The sequence below is a fragment of the Saccopteryx leptura genome, chromosome 3, assembly GCF_036850995.1.
Source record: "Saccopteryx leptura isolate mSacLep1 chromosome 3, mSacLep1_pri_phased_curated, whole genome shotgun sequence".
NCBI lineage: Eukaryota > Metazoa > Chordata > Mammalia > Chiroptera > Emballonuridae > Saccopteryx > Saccopteryx leptura.
Genome location: NC_089505.1, coordinates 40,838,107 through 40,856,101, shown reverse-complemented (window position 1 = coordinate 40,856,101; position 17,995 = coordinate 40,838,107). Strand labels below are relative to the sequence as shown.

Sequence of the window (17,995 nt, the reverse complement as noted above, 5' to 3'; positions counted from 1 at the left end):
TGGAGTCTGAAACGTGTTCTCCTACACAACGGTAATGTTTATGCAGTGGTTCCAATTGGTTACTCAACTCATATGCGAGAAGATTATAATGACATAAAACTTGTCCTTGACTTTTTGAAGTATGAGGAGCATAACTGGATTATTTGTGTGGATATTAAAGTGGTCAATTTTCTGCTAGGACAACAGAGAGGTTTCACAAAGTATCCTTGCTTTCTGTGTTTGTGGGACAGCCAAGCTCGGAAGAAATACTGGACATAGAAGGAGTGGCCAAAACATGAAGCTCTGGAAGTAGGGATGCAAAATATTGTGAATTAACCTATGTTAATCAAGACAGGATCAGTTTTCCCCCACTTCACATCAAACTTGGCTTAATGAAGCAGTTTGTTCAGGCTTTGAATAGAGAAAGTGAACGCTTTCAACATATTATTTCTGCTTTTCTTGCCTTGTCTTTTGAGAAGATAAAAGCAGGTGTATTCGATGGACCTCAAATTCAAACCTCATATGTGACAAAGAATTTGCCAAGAAGATGAATAGGGAGGAGAAAGCAGCATGGCAATCTTTTGTGGCAGTTACAGAGAACTTCGTTGGCAACAAAAAAGCAGAAAACTATGACCTTCTGGTTCAAAGGATGCTGTTGGCTTTCCGCAACATTGGATGTAACATGAGCATTAAGATTCACTCCCTGAACAGTCACCTTGATAAGTTTTCCGAAAATCTTGGAGCTGTTAGTGATGAGCAGACTACTGCTGGAGCATCAAATGAGACTGTCCTCAACAAGTACACAAACGCAAGAGCTACAAATGCAAATCTGTCTGAATAGAATTTAAATAAGTTATGTGCAAATTTTTATGATTAAAATAAGTGTTTTAATAAGTTCTATTTTGAAATTGTAGACAAATTCTGACACAATCATATCTTTTAGTGTATTAGTGTATTGACTGCATTATATAAATTATTATATTTTCACAAGTTGATATCCAAGAAGACATTCTATTTCATTAAGTTAAACTAAATGTTGAAAATTTTACAATAAGATAAAAACCTAAAATCTTGAATTTCAGAAAAACTGTAGTTTACAGAGAAAAACTAATGTCAGATTTGAGATCAGCACACTTGAATTAGGTAGGAACAAGTGCTTTTGTGGATGCAACAAAAATTTTGTTCCCCAGTGTAAATTATGGAATACTCTAATCATTGACAGGATCATGAAGGAGTTACATTTTTAATATTGTATAGTCATATATAGTGTCTGATACTTCAGGATCAAGAAATCTGGACATGTTGTCAGGGAAAAAGTTGCATTTGTTATCACAGAATTCAGATTCACTTTAACACTAGGATTATTATACAGTGACGAGAGGCCTCGGCTTTCTTAGAATGAGGAAACAGTTTAGAGCAAAATATTGAGTTTAACCACTGACTTAAGAATGCAAGGTGATGTACCATAGACTATTTTCAAACTTTAATGTGTATATAAAACTTGGGACCCTTGTTAAATGCATATTGGGTGGGGCCTGAGATCTTACATTTCTAACCAGCTCCCTGATAGTGTGAATTCTACTGGTCTGGGGGTCTTATATAATGATGTACATAACTGGTATTTAGAGTTAGGCAAGATTACTATTTTTTTTTTATTTAAAAAAGTTTGGAGGTCACTTTTCCTCATCAACTTTCACAAACTAAAAGTATTGACGATAAAGGTATGTGGTACCAAGCTAAACTTTTCAGTCATAAATTGCCCCTATGCTGAGAGAACTTGCTTACTGGGGTGAAACGAAATCTTCTAACACATCAGACCAACTCTGTCTACAGATTTATGCACAAGGGTTTTCAGGTAAAGATGAAACTCTTTCACGAACTGGTGCTACTTAATTTTCTCTATTTGGATGCCCCAGATGTCTTGATATGAACCAGAAGACAGGATGAGAAAAGAGTTGGATGCAGCAAGTTTATATGTTTTTTCTTTTAAAATACAACAGAAATTTGCATTAGCTGTTTATATATAACTTTCATAAAGATGTTTTGTGGAGAAAAAGTAAACATTTATTAGTTAAGTCATTTAGTTAATGTAAAAGCTGAGAAGGTCACCATTGAACTGAAAAATAATTTTTATCTGTTCTCCTTTTTGAGATGTAGAGTCCATATTGCTATTAATGGTGACTTTATTGGATGGTTTTCAGAGCATGAATTGGTATTAGATCTCTTGTTGATAATAATTTATAAACAGATAACATTCACAATTGTCAAAATACTTCAAAAGCAATATAGACTTTAATTTATTCCTAGTTAAAACTGTCTTTGTTTGAATGTAATGTAAAAATTCCCCCACCTTTCTTAATTTTAGAGAAGAATGCCAAAATCCATTACCATTTTATATGACAACTTAGGTATAAAAAGTAAAGGTGACAGAAATTGTCAGGATCAGGGGTGAAAATAGAACTGCTTATCTCAGAATTTTGTCTTTCACTAAGTTCTCCAGAGAAGTTTTCCTCCAAGAAAAATGTAAGTGAACAGAATTTCCCCTTTTAATATTTACTTCATTCAATTCAAAATATTTATTAAAAGTCCATTGTGTACAATGAACTATTACTAAGTGTTTTGTGGAAAAGTATTTATATGAAAAATGAAACAAAGAAAAAACTAAAAAGTACTAAATGGACTTCTGCTTCTAGTCAAGATGGGGTAATGAGGACCAGATTTACCCTCCTGTCTGAAATGACTATAAGAGCCGACAAATTATATGGAATAATGTTTTTCAGATATTGAACATCTGGAGTCTACTGAACTGTTTCTCAGAGCACCTGTTAGCTGGAGAAAAAGAATGGGGTAATAGAGTTAGACTCATTGCAACATTTTTTTTCCCTCACTTCTCTAAGGATTTTTAAGACTATCCTCTATAAATCATGGCTTGGGAAACTAGCTCAAGCTCTGTCACAGAGTCACAAGGTCACTCCTCCAGTCCGTCTAAATCTCATATTTTAGGGAGGGATGAAACTGGTCATCCTGAGGACTCCCGTTTAGTACCAAGGCACCACAGGTGTCCTCTAGAACAGAGGGTGACTGGAGAGAAGTCGAGGATCCCCTTTCCTCAGTTCTCTGCAACCAGACATGGCCCTGTCTCAGGTACGCAGCTCCTTTCCCAGGACCTTTTGATCCCAAAGACAGGTAACCAATTTAGGAAAGTAAAGTTTCCTTGGGCACTTTAATCTTCTGAATTCCATATTTATTAAATTTCATGGTTGGAAAGCTTTAGAAACATTCATAAGCTTTATATTTATCATAGGTACCTTGGTTTGCCAAATAGACCTGAAAAACTATCCACTTCTAGTGTCATCCAACATATTCCAGTGTCTGGCTATTCCTGTGGCCTCAACTGGCCTCAGGGTAGTAGACTGAATGCTGGTCCCCCAAAAGATAGGTCCATGTTCTAACTCTTGTGCCTATGAATGTGACCTTATGTGGAAAAAGGTCCTTTGAAGATGTATCATATATTAAGATCAGGAGCACCAGATGAGATGATACTGAATTAATTGGGTGGACCTTAAAGCGATAAGTGTCCTTATAAGAAGAGGAGAATACAGACAGCAGAGAAGAAACACAGAGCAGATGTGAAGGTGAATGCGGAGACTGGAGTTATGCAACTATGAGCCAGGGAACACCAGTGATTTCCTACAGACACCAAAAGCTGAAGAGGCAAAATAGGATTCTCCCCTAGAGACTTCAGAGGAAGCACTGCCCTGCCAGCACCTTGATTTTGAACTTCTGGCTTTCAGAATGGTTCTAGTGGACCAAGTCACCAAGTCTGTGGCATATGTTATGCAACACTAGGAAAACTAATATATTCGGGTATAGAAACATGGACTAGGCTGATGGTGACTGCTTCTTGCCTTTCCTAACCAAGTCTCAGCTAGCCTGGTGCTAAAGAGAGCAAAGTGTGATGTCATTTGAAACCTTGCAGCCACACCCCCTACTACCATCATTCTTGGTGTCACCTCAAAATACATTCTCTGCATTTACTCTCCCCCATACTTTAATCCCCGGTGGATTTGTACTGCTTCTGCTTCAACCAAGCTCTCATTTCTCCACTTCCTCCAAGCAGGACCATCTATGCAATTTGTAGGGCCCAGTGCAAGTTGAAAATGTGGCACTGCTTGTTTAATATTAATAAGAATTTCAAGGCAGGGAAGCAGAGTATTACGCCAAGCATGGGGCTACTGCACAGGTTGCACGCCCATGAAGACAGCCTCCGAAATTGATCCACTCTGACCTTGCAGAAACCTTATTCAATATTATAATATCCCATTAGCTTTATAACCCACTCATACTATGCTTCTTGCTTTAGGTGAAAATCAGCTTTCCCCTGAGAGTAGTTTCCCCTAGATCTCCCTCCATGTAGAATGCTCAGAATCTCACTCTAGGACCGTGGCAGTCAGTAACCTTGTAGCTCTCCAGCATTGCTTCTGAACTGTGTACCGCTTCTTATATACAGGCCTTTGATCCATTTAGGTTCTTGCTCCCTGTATAAGTACCTTTTCCCCCAACCCTGCCCAGCTATCCACTCGGTTACAGATCATTCTGGAACCACATTCATGGCAGTCTTTGGTATCTGACTCAATCTTCTCTATCCCATGGCCTCACTTTTTGGTGGCTTCAATATCAATTGCCCTTCAGTAATTTAGTCTCCAATTTCTTGAGCTTCATTTTAATATTTTATTTTTTATTTTTTTATTTATTCATTTTAGAAAGGAGAGAGAGAGGGAGAGAGAGAAGAGAGAGAAGGGGGGGGAGGAACAGGAAGCATCAACTCCCATATGTGCCTTGACCAGGCAAGCCCAGGGTTTTGAACCAGCGACCTCAGCATTTCCAGGTCAATGCTTTATCCACTGCGCCACCACAGGTCAGGCTGAGCTTCATTTTATATGAGACAACCCGACCCACAGTTCTTTCATAAACCATGCCATCATTCTGCTACTAAAACTTTCAAGAAAACTATCCCACTTTGATGACAACTTCTACTTTTTCTCTCTCATTTGATAGAGATTTGTAGCTCTATAACCTCTTTTTCTCTTCCTTTTTATGTCTTCACTATTTTCCTTTGTAATCTTAAATTAACTTCATAGTCCTGTCCATCAACCACTCTCTTAAAAGTGGCAGCCAACTTTCTCCATGTATTTCCATCAAATCACTTGGCAAAACTCCAAAGTTGGGTTAGTTAAACTTTCTGCATTTAGAGTCATTCATTTTACATGAATTTGCATGATTCTGGGAACTACTGCTACCACCGTGGACTCAGAGGTACTTCTTCAGACTTATGGTCGGATTCTCTTTACCTTTCCCAGCAGCAGCTACTGTGAACCTTTAGGTTGGGCACCTGATTGCATTTCCCTCACTTTCCTAGTACAATGAGAAACAATAAAAAATCCACTATGAATAAAGAAACGTATTCTATAAATAGCATTTTCTTAAGTCATTGTTTTGTCCTAATTGAAGGAAATGAGGTTATAGTTATTCACTTAACATTTTCTTACCTACTGCTCTAGTTACTAAATATAAAGACTTTGTGGAACAAACATTCAAATGGTTCTGATGATTTCAATATGTAACTTAAAAGTGTATCACTGAAGGCTAATGCTTTTATCAAATTTACTCAAAAATACAGGTTTTACAAATCAAATTTTGTGAGCATAATGGCACAATTACAGAATTATAAAAACTCAATCATGGCAGTGCAACTCATAAATCTAAACATTTTAGCATCACTCTCTTTTATAGGCTCTCTAAAATAGACAGACTTTAGAATAATTTGCCTTAGATAATAATATTACATATTATTATATAATAAAATAACAGGCCTTAGAATTGTATTTGATAATGCCAAATAAGTTTTGAAGTGACACTAAAATATGTCACTCAACTTCTTTAATTAATATCGCTATAACCATAAAAATAATTATGTTTTTAGAAAATAAAATATACTGGTCTGCATTTTTAAAAATACAAGGTTTTTTTTAACACGGTGTAAGTTAAAAAATGTCAATCATCCTTAAAAGAAGAAAGATCTGAGTTAAACAACTGATTTGGAATCTTCTAGCTACAGCATTTCAACCTTATTCAAATTTCTGTATCTAACCTTGCTGTACTTCAGTTTATTATGTGTCAAGAGAGATAATTATTACTACGTGTGGGGGTAGGAATATTAAATAATTTAAAGATCCTGAATGTAGCACCACTCACTAGTAGTTACTTTTTTGCTTAATTATATTTTCATATCTCACATAGCCTTTGCCTAAAAAAGAATTGGAAGTAGTCACTAGAGGAAGTTGCAGTTATTGTAAGCCTTGAATAGGAATAGTGTCAATAAGCAGAGGTGAATTTAAGGGCATGCACATGGGGCATGCTCCCTGGGCCCCGGCTTCTGAAGGGCCCCCCAAACCCTCAACTTTACACTTTTTTCTAATGACACCAGGTTTGGATTCATATGTGCAATTTTAACATTAATAGTACATAATACTTTTTATTTAAAAATATAGTTAACATGTATTTTTATTTTCCCTTTCTCTTTTTTTTCAGGGGCCCAATATTTTCTTCTGCGCCCGGGGCCTCACCGGATCTTAATTCGCCTCTGAGCATATTTGTGTTAAGAAGACTTCCAGCACTATTACTGACTTTCAGATAACCTGAAATCTCAGGAATTCAGTGAGGACAGATTATCTTCTCAGGAAGCAGAGAAGAGCACCTTAATTTTTGCAGCAGTATCTTGTTCATTTAATGGGGGTTTTAAAGGACACAATGAGATCTTAATAGCAAAGATCTCTTTTTCCTTGTGAGAATCTGAAAGTGAAACTTGATATGAATTGTTTTCCGCTTTGCTTTGCCCAAAACTTATCTGCATTGCATGTTGCTCCCCAATCTGTGAAAAATAGTCTGTTAATAAACGCGAAAACCCAGATGCCGGGTGCAGATGAGAAAACTGCCATTCCTACCTTCTTGAAACAGTCACCATTAGGTCAAAGGGCAACCTTAATACTTCTGGAACACAAAACCTCAGTGTTGTGCATACAGAGTTCGGAAGGACAAGTTGCAGCGTCTGGGAGCAGGTAGAGAGGCGAGATTCCTGTAGTTGCATCAAGACAATTCGTAACAGACCCTGAGCAGTCAGTCACCCAGGGAAACAGAATGCCGGGCGGACGGGGAGGACACTGGCTCTGTGATGATTACGGGTGATTAGTTGTCTGTTAAATGCGCACGCAGGCAAAAAAGAGTCCTGACCAAGGCTCCAACAGGGAAGAACTGCTGTCGCGTTTGCCGCGAGAGCTCGGGGACGACCCAGGCAGCACAGAGTCCAACAGCGCGGGGGCGGGTCCCGGCGGCCGCTTCCTCCGCCCCCGGAGTCGCCGCCGCCGCCGGGCTGCACCTCAGCCCGACCGCTCAGACGCCGCGGATCCCCCCGGACTGTAGGGGCCGCCGCGAGCCAGCGCGCGTCGCCGCTCCGGCCACAGAGAGGCTGGGCGCGCCCCGCGCAGGAGGACACCTGGCCCGGGCCCGGCGGGGAGCTCTGCGCGCGGCTGGTACGTACCTGGCGGAGGGCAGCGGGAGTGGGTGTCGCCGGTGCGAGGATGGAGGGAAAGGACTTGGGGAGTCGGGGGAGACCGAGCCAGCGAGAGCGCGGCGAGTGCAACTTTCCCCCTTTCCGCCCTGTAGGCACCGGCACAGGGGGGGATTCGAAACCTGTGCGCCCTTTGCTCGGGCGCCCACCTCGTGCACACGCAAACGAGGGTAATTTCCGAGTGAAAGGGGGCGCTCGGGTCAACGGCAGCGGCCAGGGATTTCTGGCCACCTGCTTGTTGCCCACGCTGACCTGCAGGTGGACACGGGTGACCTGTCCTAAGTTGCTGAGCCCATCGCCCCTCTCGCAGCAACGCCACGTCGTTTTCCTAAGGCTGCGCGTTCCGAAGCCCAGGCGCGGCGCGCGACCGCGGGGTTCGCAGAGACCTGGTTCGCGCCGGTTCTGCCAGGGTCGAGCTGCGTGGCTTTAGCCAGGTCACCTCACCTCACCAGTCTTCCTCCATTCTTGATAAAATACGGGGGTGATTAGGTCAGATGATTCTAAGGGTCCTCGGCAGCTACTGGATTATACCGGAGTTTAGGACCCGAGCTGGCGCCAGAGAAAGACCCTAAGATAAGGTGGTCGCAGGACCTTAGAGGATGGAGTGCGTGGGTCCGGACCGCTGCTGCTGCAGCCCACTGGGGAAGCTCCTGAAAATGCCTTCAGCGTTGGGAGTGATGTGAGGGGGATGAACCTTCTTTACCAGCTGCCCTGGCTGGGGCTGGCAAGTCCTCGTTGAGCGGACCAGCTGGTCCCATTTTCCTAGGGAGTTTATCCTACGGAGCGCATCCCAGCTCGGTTCCTTTGGAAAAACGCTTGTCTTGAGTGGGTGTATACGGAAAAGCACTTAAAAATATGTGAAGAAAGAGACCAGAAAACTGCAGGTGGTGTACAAGACTGGACAGTGGAAATTCGAGGCTGATGACTATTTAAACATTCACCTGGAAAAAATAAAAAGCTAAAACTCATGAATAGTTGGATACTGAACAAATACTGGATTAGATTTATTTTGACTATTACATTTTTCTTTGCATACGTGTAGATTCAAAATCCGAGATGTTTTTCTTTTTTATTGATATTGCCACACATTTAAAAATTTCTTCTGGGATTTAATATCCAAACGCTCAGAATTTTGGATTATTAAAATGAGAGCTGATGACCATAAACTCACAGAAAGTAATGACATAGGTTCTGAATCAAGATTGGTGAAAACTAGCATGTTGAAAACCCTCTTTGTTTCCTGTTAGTACGTCCCCTGCTGGTCAATAACCCACTACTGACACTATCTTTAAAGGATTTATTTATTTATTTATTTATTTATTTATTTATTTATTTATTTATTTTAAAAAGGCGTTTTGGAAGACTAAATGATTTCCAAATAATTCAATTTTGAAACAAAGTGTACTTTGGAAAAAATATTTTTTGAAAAATATTTTTAATAATTGACTTTTTAGTCTTATCCTTACCAGAACCCTCTACTTCAATAAAATATCAAAGGCGAATGGAATACCTTATACAGGATATTTAAAAATGTACCAGATTCCACTTTTGTTAAAATATTTTTCCTTTAGTCAATTTTATATTAGAAATTTAGTGTTTTTTTTTTCTTAGAAAGTTAGCCCTTTCAATAATTTTTAAAGAAATTTTACCAAGTTGTAAAACCATCATATAATTTAGTTTTAGAACATGGTCAAAGCCCTACGCCACTGAACCAGGCACAAGTCTAAGGCAGGTCATTTCAGGTCTTCCATTCAATTATATCACACGGATTTGACAGGCTGGAAATGGGGCCAGTCTACCTCACGAGAGGGGCACAGTTTTTATCCATTTGCCTTAGCGAACAGCAGAAGAAAGTCTTCAGGGGAAAGAGGAATACTTTCCTCACAAGGTAGATCTGGGTCAGCTCCTTGAGATGTTTGTGTCTTTTGCTAAATGATATTAAGCTTTAAGTAAAACCCAGCATAGATTGTTACAACTCTGAGAAGTCCATGTTTTGAGTTCTAGGTTTGAATGTTTTGAAAAGAAATACAAACCTTTCAGTTCTAACTCCAAAATGAGAGGAAACAGAAAATTTTTACTCATGCATGAGTAGAAATGGTACCTTAATTTAACCTAGTTTGTTGGAAACTTTTCATATCATTTGTCAATAATTATTGTTGGTCTTAAAAGTAATTTAATTCAGTTCTTCATTTTGTAGGTTTTGTCTCAATATGATCCACTTGAAATATGGATTAATGAAATACAAATTTTTGTCTAATGATGACTGTTTAAAATATATCTAAGGACATCTTCTTACCTAAGAACATCTCAAATTATTTTATAAAAGGATTGTTAAATGTTTAATTAACTTCTTTCTTCTTGATTTTTTTTTAAATCATAAAACCATTACAATATTAAGAACACTTAAAATTTTGAAATTTCACCTGATCAGGAGGTGGCGCAGTGGACAGAGCGTAGGGTGGAACGCAGAGGACCCAAGTTGGAAACACTGTGGTCCCTGGCCTGAGCATAGGATCATATACATGACCCCATGGTCGCTAGCTTGAGCCTAAGGTTGCTGGCTTGAGCCTAAGGTCATTGGCTTGAGCAAGAGAATCACTCGTTCTCTGTAGCCCCCTTGTCAAGGCACATACGAGAAAGTAATCAATGAACAACTGGGGTGTCACAATGAAAAACTGATTAATTCCTTTAATTAAATTTTCATAAAATTGCTATGTGAGAGCAATTCTTTTTTTTAGAGATTTTTGATACATTCCGCATAATTATTTTTCAGAAATCCTATAACAATTTGTACATAAAATAATATACAGTGTGTCCGTAAAGTCATGGTGCACTTTTGACCGGTCACAGGAAAGCAATAAAAGACGGTGAAATCTGCACCAAATAAAAGGAAAACCCTCCCAGTTTCTGTAGGATGATGAGGCAGCATGTGTGCATGCGCAGATGATGACATAACACCGTGTATACAGGGGAGCAGCCCATGACCATGCCAGTCGAGATGTGGACGGTACAGAGGAAAGTTCAGTGTGTTCTGTGGCTCGCTAAATTCGAATCCGTGACCAAAGTGCAACGTGAATATCGGCGCATTTATAAGGAAGCGCTACCACATAGAAATAACTCGGTGGGTTAAGCAGTTGAAGGAAACCGGCAGTTTGGTGGAGAAATCCTGTTCTGGTAGACCATCAGTCAGTGACGAGTCTGTAGAGGTTACACGGGATAGCTACCTAAGGAGCCCTAAAAAATCTGTGCGTGAGCCCACATCGAACTGCACTGAATAGGTGTGAAACTGGGAGAGTTTTCCTTTTATTTGGTGCAGATTTCACACTTCTATCATCTTTTGTTGCTTTCCTGTGACCGGTCAAAAGTGCACCATGACTTTACAGACGCACTGTATTTACTATCATACTGTTTCAAAATTTTTTAATTTTGAAATCAGTGAAAAAAGACAGCTCATATTTATATTTCTTTGATTGCTAGTCAGGCTAAATATTTTTAGTTGGCCAAAAAGTTTAACAGATATTTTAAATTTATTTTTATGAATTGCTTTTTTTACATTCTTTGCCTACTTTTAATCCTTTTTTTGTTTGTTTGCTTCAAGAGTTTTTTATTCATAAGGATATTAACTCTGTATATCAGTTATGTTGAAATTTTTGAGTCAATTTCTTTATTTGCCATTAACTATTTCGTGAACATTGCTTCGTAAAATACATTTTATGGGTGTCAAAGCTGCTATCAATTTTTTCTTGAGTTCTGATTTTGTTAAGCTTGAGAAGGACTTTCCAACTTGTAAAAATATTCACCTACACTTTTTATAGTACTTTTGATGTCTTTTTTTTTTTTTTTCAGAATGTTAACCTTTGGAAGTTATTTTAGTAGGGAATCTAATTTGATTATTTTTATTTTTAAATGGCTAGTCTTGTCTCAACTTGTTCTGTAACTGATTCTTTACCCATTGATTTAAATCCTGTGCCCCTCACCCCTGCCAAACTTTCTCACAGCTGTCCCTATCATTGTGCAGTCCTATAGACTTTCCATCTACATATTTTCCTGGCTTCTTACATGTGACTACAACCTCTTTGATTGCTTCCCTAAGCTGCCTTGATATACATCTGTAACTCACACCTCACACCAGAAGTGAAAAATTATTCCATGTCCCACATCATAGCTGTTGCCTGTTCCTAAATTCTCATATTACCAGTTTCGGAACATATCATTTTGTTAGCCCTGCAAAACAGATAATTTTGTAATGCTTTAAATCTCTGTTTTTATCATTTGTTTACTTATTTTTCCTCTCTGCCTTGAAATTTTATTATGCTTTGGGCTGTGTCTTTCTGAGTTAATCTCCGCTTTTTGTTATTCAAAATCATTCCATCATGCCCTCTGGAACACCTACTCAATCACAGTGAGTTCTTAACCTTCACTTTCTTCTCCTAGCCCTGAAACTTGACTCTCCCCCTAGGTTCACTTCCCCTTGAGCCCTTTCTTGGAGACTGTTTATTTCATAGTACATGAATCTCAGGGTAGAGAGGTGTGTCACATGCCCTTCATGTAGCGATATCCCACCTCCGGACCGTTATTTCTCCACCATCTTATACTCACCCCTGTTCCTTTGAGCCATCTGGCTACACTATCCTCTACCATTCCTCATTCCTATTGTCCACTCACCACTAGAACAAACCCCTCCTTCATTGAACACCCACAACTGATACATAGTCATCTTCTGTCCTCAATTTAGGTGATCTCATATTTAGATTCAATACCACAACTTCTCCGGTTTTGACCTCCACAACTCCAGCAGTAACCTTTTCGTTTACTCCTCACCCAACCACTTCTTGTAGCAACACCCTGGGCTTGCTAGCATGTGAAATTGTTCCTTCCTAAAATTTCTATTTCAGAAACTCTCTGGGCATAGCATCCTATATTCCTTTTTTATATCATTCCAAAGATTTATATCTATGCATGTTCATTAGGACGGCGAATATTTGACTCATCTGTTTTTACTGTGCATGCTCTTACTGCTTGGAGTAAGAGGTTTCTCAGTGGATTCTGTGCTCAGCAGCACAAGTCAATGGACAACCTTAGAACTTCTGTGTGCTTCTGGCTTGTTCCTTACCACGCTATCCACTACAACTACAGCAACCTTAGAGTCTCGCCACCACCTGCCTGCAGTTCTCTGTGCCTATGGCCTATATCTTCTTGTTTATACAAATTATTGCAAAATCTTTATACTTCTGAGTAAGTCACATGATCAACTGCTTCATTTTCCTGGTATTGAGAGGTTTTTCAGTATATCATGTGGACTAAGTCTTTGACATAAAGACTAAATAATTTTTGAAATTCATTATTTTCTTTTTACTTGTCTTCATCTTCACTTTAAAAGCTATTAGTTCATCTGAAGTAGAGCAGATCCTTGAATAATATCATTTTGTTATAACATTGGTGAGATGCTGTAGAAAGTTAATTCTCTCACTTATATCAATTAGCCTTGGTAAATCATACCGCTCACAAAAATTAAGGGATATTTCTTTCTTCTTTTTTTTTTGTATTTTTCTGAAGCTGGAAACGGGGAGGCAGTCAGACAGACTCTCGCATGCGCCCGACTGGGATCCACCCGGCACGCCCACCAGGGAGTGATCCTCTGCCCATCTGGGGCATCACTCTGTTGTGACCAGAGCCACTCTAGTGCCTGAGGCAGAGGCCACGGAGCCATCCCCAGCGCCCGGGCCATCTTTGCTCCAATGGAGCCTTGGCTGTGGGAGGGGAAGAGAGAGACAGAGAGAAAGGAGAGGGGGAGGGGTGGAGAAGCAGATGGGCACTTCTTCTGTGTGCTCTGGCCGGGAATCGAACCCGGGACTTCCGTACGCCAGGCCGACGCTCTACCACTGAGCCAACCGGCCAGGGCTGATATTTCAAAATGAATATGAAGCTATAAAATATCTCCTAATTTTTGTAAGAAGTATAGTTTCATTATATGTCATTTTCAGAGGCAGATTTAATGGTGGGCACACTGGGTGCATGTCCTGGGCCCCGACTTCTGAAGGGCCCCGCAAAACCCCAAGTTCATACTTCTTTCTAATGTAAAGGGTTCAATATTTTCTTCTCTGCCAGGGGCCTCAACTGACCTTAATCCACCTCTGGTTGTTTTGCTTCAAGTCTCAGAACCTATCAATGCTGTTAAGCAAGGACTTACTGTATGTGATAGCTCTTACTATTCCCTCTATTTCTTTATGACCCCTTTAAGCTACTGTGGGTTGAGAAGCTCAGATAACCAAGTGCATTAGTTAGGAATGTTACAGTTGCCCATGAAAGGAAATCAACATCAAATTGGCTTAAGGAGATAGGGTGAATTTATCAGATTAACATGTCTCAGACTTCAGTCGCAAATTGATCTAGAACTCAAATTATTATTATTATTTTTTTAACAGAGACAGAGAGAGAGTCAGAGAGAGGGATAGACAGGGACAGACAGACAGAGAGAAGAGAAGACAGCAACAGAGAGAAGAGAAGCATCAATCATTAGTTTTTCGTTGCGCATTGCGACACCTTAGTTGTTCATTGATTGCTTTCTCATATGTGCCCTGGCCGTGGGCCTTCAGCAGAATGAGTAACCTCTTGCTCCAGCCAGCAACCTTAGGTCCAAGTCAGTGAGCTTTTGCCCAAACCAGATGAACCCACGCTCAAGCCGGCAACCTCGGGGTCTCGCACCTGGTCCTTGGCATCCCAGTCCGACGCTCTATCCACTGAGCCACCGCCCGGTCAGAAACTCAAATTATTTTGTAAAGACCAAATTTCCTTCTACTCTTTGGCTCTAATATCCTTCAACTTGGCTTTAGTCTCAGGCTCTGCTTAGTGACAAAATAGCTATCACTAGCACCCGGTCTAACTTCTCAAGTTTAAATTCAAAAAGAAAAAAACCATCTTTACTTAGTAGGTTTGGCACCAATCCTAATGTGGACTAATTTGCATCACGAACCTACTCTTTAAGCATTTTGTAGGTTGAAAAAAAAAAAAAACACGTAATAAGCTTGTTGAGTCACATACCACTTCTGAACTAATCACTGTGGCTAGCGGCATATATGATGCTCTGATTTGTCAGGTCTGGGTGTCAACTTCATTCTCGGAAACAACTGACTCACATGGAGTGAATATAGGAAGGAAGGCTCTTCAAAGGGGAAATGGATGTTAGGCAAAATTTTACTGCCTTCCACACTGGTGATAAACGGGTTAAAAATAAAACAGGCATAGATAAGCAGGCTCTGATAAAACCTGTAGCAATGTCTTATGAATGAAGAAGAAGCATGATTAATGTATAGGTTTTATGACGTTTATTTAAACTGAACCGCAGTACTTTTTAATATTCTGATTCTTGACTGTATTCTTTATAGTTAAGTCGCAAAATAAGTAATCTTTGTGTAACTAAGTTTTGTTCAATATAACTCGCTTTAATCGTTATTAATGGATTTAAAAAATAATCTGTTTAATAATATTTAGAGAGAAATAATAAGGAAATGGAATTTTCCTTATTTACATAAATATTTTTGCAGCTAACTTAAAAAATATCAGCAGATGATTTGAGTAGTAATAGTGGAATAAATAACTAAAATAGAAATTAAAAAGCTTTGTCATGAGGCCAACTCAGCTTTTAATTAATCATGTGAACCTGAAGAAGTTTTCTAATCTCTTGTGATTTCAGTTTTTTGACAACAGTTACATCAGTATGAATTTGATTTCAATTCTTCATCATTAAGTCAATACATTGCAAAAAGTCCTTGTATTATTCTAAATAAAAGTTATAATTCCATATTTTAGTGCTGTGTGTGCTCATTTATATTTAGGTTCATTTCTGTGGAAGGATGTAAATGCCCTTTATTTCAGATTTTAAGGAATTTTGGAACACAGTGTATACATCTCTAAGATGAATAGTTAAATTAAAACAAGTTTAAAAGCCCATCCTGGATTTAGATACCTGTGCGGATATGGTGGATACAAGAATGAGTGAGACTCCATCCTTCCTATAGGAAGCTTAAAATTCCATCTGTTTGGGTGAGATGAGGGAAGATAATACACATAATATGTTTGCCAAGCTTACTGTAATGTGTCACAAAAGAAGTAAAAAATGCTGTGGGTTTTAAAGAAGAAAAAGATATATTTTGAAATTAATCGGGAAGACTTTATAAAGAATGTAGTAACTGGGATGGTCTTTGAAAGACTGATAGAATTTCAGTGAGTGAACGAAACATTCCTGATTGCAAGAACAGTATAAACAAAGGTACAAATATGGGGAAAGAGAAGACAGAGTTGTGGAGAATTTTAGGGAGTGGGAGGAGGTAAGGGTAGAAAAATACATTGGGGTTGTAGTGAAGAAACATAATGAAGACTTTAGTGTTAAATTTGTAGCTAATTTGCATCATTGAATGACTAAATTTTTTTATTTTTATTTTAAATTTAGATGTCTTTAGAGCAGTGGTTTTCAACCACCGGTCCGTAGACTGGTCCACCAGGAATTTTGTGCTGGTCCATGAAAGAGTTAACCATGGTTAACTGTTACACTGACCTGCATGAAATTTCTGGTGGAGCAGCACTGGTCTGCAGACTGCAGTTGAAAACCACTGCAGAAAGAGAAGAAAGACACACACACACACACACACACACACACACACGAGAGAGAGAGAGAGAGAGAGAGAGAGAGAGAGAGAAACATTGACTGTTGTCCCACTTATTTATGCATTTATTGGTTGATTCATGTGTGTGCCCTGACTGGAGATTAAACCTGCAACCTTGGCATATCAGGACACATTCTAACCAATTGAACTACCTGGTAAAGGCTACATACTTGAATGATTTTGACCAGAGAGTCAGATAATCAGTAGTGTACTTTATGAGTCAAAAAGTGTTTTGACAGCATGTTTATATGTAAATAAAAACTAGAGATGTATACATTTTTTGTTTATCTTATTTATTGCAATATTTCTCATTTTATTAATTTTACTATTATATCCAGCATATTTTTTCAACTTTTTTTAAATTTTATTTTTCAATTATAGTTTACATTTAATATTATTTTGTATTAGTTTCAGTAGAGTAGTTAGATAATCATATACTTTACAAAATGTTCCCTTGATTTTTCCAGTACCCACCTGGCACTATATATAGCTATTAAAATATTATTGACTATATTTCCTATGCTGTACTTTATATCCCATGACTTTTTTTGTAGCTACCAATTTATACTTTTTTTTTTGAGAGAGTCAGAGAGAGGGACAGAGACAGACAGGCAGGAATGGAGAGAGATGAGAAACATCAGTTCTTCGTTACAGCACTTTAGTTGTTCATTGATTGCTTTCTCATATGTGCTTTGACTGGGGTGGCTACAGTAGAGCGAGTAACCCCTTGCTCAAGCCAGTGACCTTGGGCTTCAAGCCAGCAACTCTTGGGGCTCAAGCTAGCAAACATGGGGTCATGTCCATGATCCCACGCTCAAGCCAGTGACCCTGGCTCAAGCTGGCGAGCCCACGATCAAGCTGGTGACCTCGGGGTTTCAAACCTGGGTCCTTCGCATCCCAGCTTGACAATCTATCCACTGTGCCACCACCTGGTCAGGCCAATTTGTACTTCTTATCCCTTTGCCTTTTTTACTAAGTCCTCAAACCCCACTATTCTCTGGCAACCATCAATCTGTTCTCTGTATCCTTCAGGTCCATTCATGCTGTCACATGTGATAAGATTTCATTATTTTTTATGGCCTTGTCATATTCCATTATATATATGTACTCCCCCTTCTTTACTCACTTGTCTGTTGGACACTTAAGTTGCTTCCATATCTTGGTTATTATAAATAATGCTGCAATAACCCATTGGGGTACACATATTCTTTTGAATTAGTGTTTTGTGTTTCTTCTGGTATACCCAGAAGTGGTATCACTGGGTCATAAGGCAGTTCCATTTTTAAGTTTTTGAAGAACCTCCATACTGTTTTCCATAGTAGCTGCACCAGTATGCATTCCCACCAACAGTACATGATGGCTCTTTTTTCCAGATCTCACCAAGACTTGTTTGTTGATTTATTGATGATAGCCATTCGGACAGGTGTGAAGTGATATTTCATTATGGTTTAATTTGAATTTCTCTGATGATTAGTGAAGTTGAGCATTTTTTCCATATATCTATTTGTCAACTGTATGTCCTCTTTGGAGAAGTGCCTATTCAGATCCTCAGCCCATTTTTAATTGGATCACTTGTTTTTTTTGGTATTGAGTTGTATGAATTCTTCATAAATTCTGGATATTAACCCTTTATCAGACATATTATTGGTGAACATGTTCTCTCATCAGTAGGTTGTCTTTTCATTTTGTTGACTGTTTCCTTTGCTGTGCAAAAACTTTTTAGTTT

At 39.1% G+C, this 17,995-nt stretch overlaps 1 protein-coding gene across 4 annotated transcripts in view; it reads left to right on the top strand.

Moving 5' to 3' along the window:
• The first annotated feature begins 7,401 nt into the window (after positions 1 to 7,401).
• PKIB (cAMP-dependent protein kinase inhibitor beta) overlaps positions 7,402 to 17,995 on the top strand; it is a 124,820-nt gene continuing 114,226 nt past the window's right edge. The window contains exon 1 of one of the 4 annotated variants that reach the window (XM_066373344.1): positions 7,402 to 7,568. The gene's annotated coding sequence lies outside the window, so the exon portion shown is untranslated. The remainder of the gene's footprint in view (positions 7,569 to 17,995) is intronic. The other 3 variants (XM_066373347.1, XM_066373342.1, XM_066373346.1) reach the window with 3 other exon arrangements.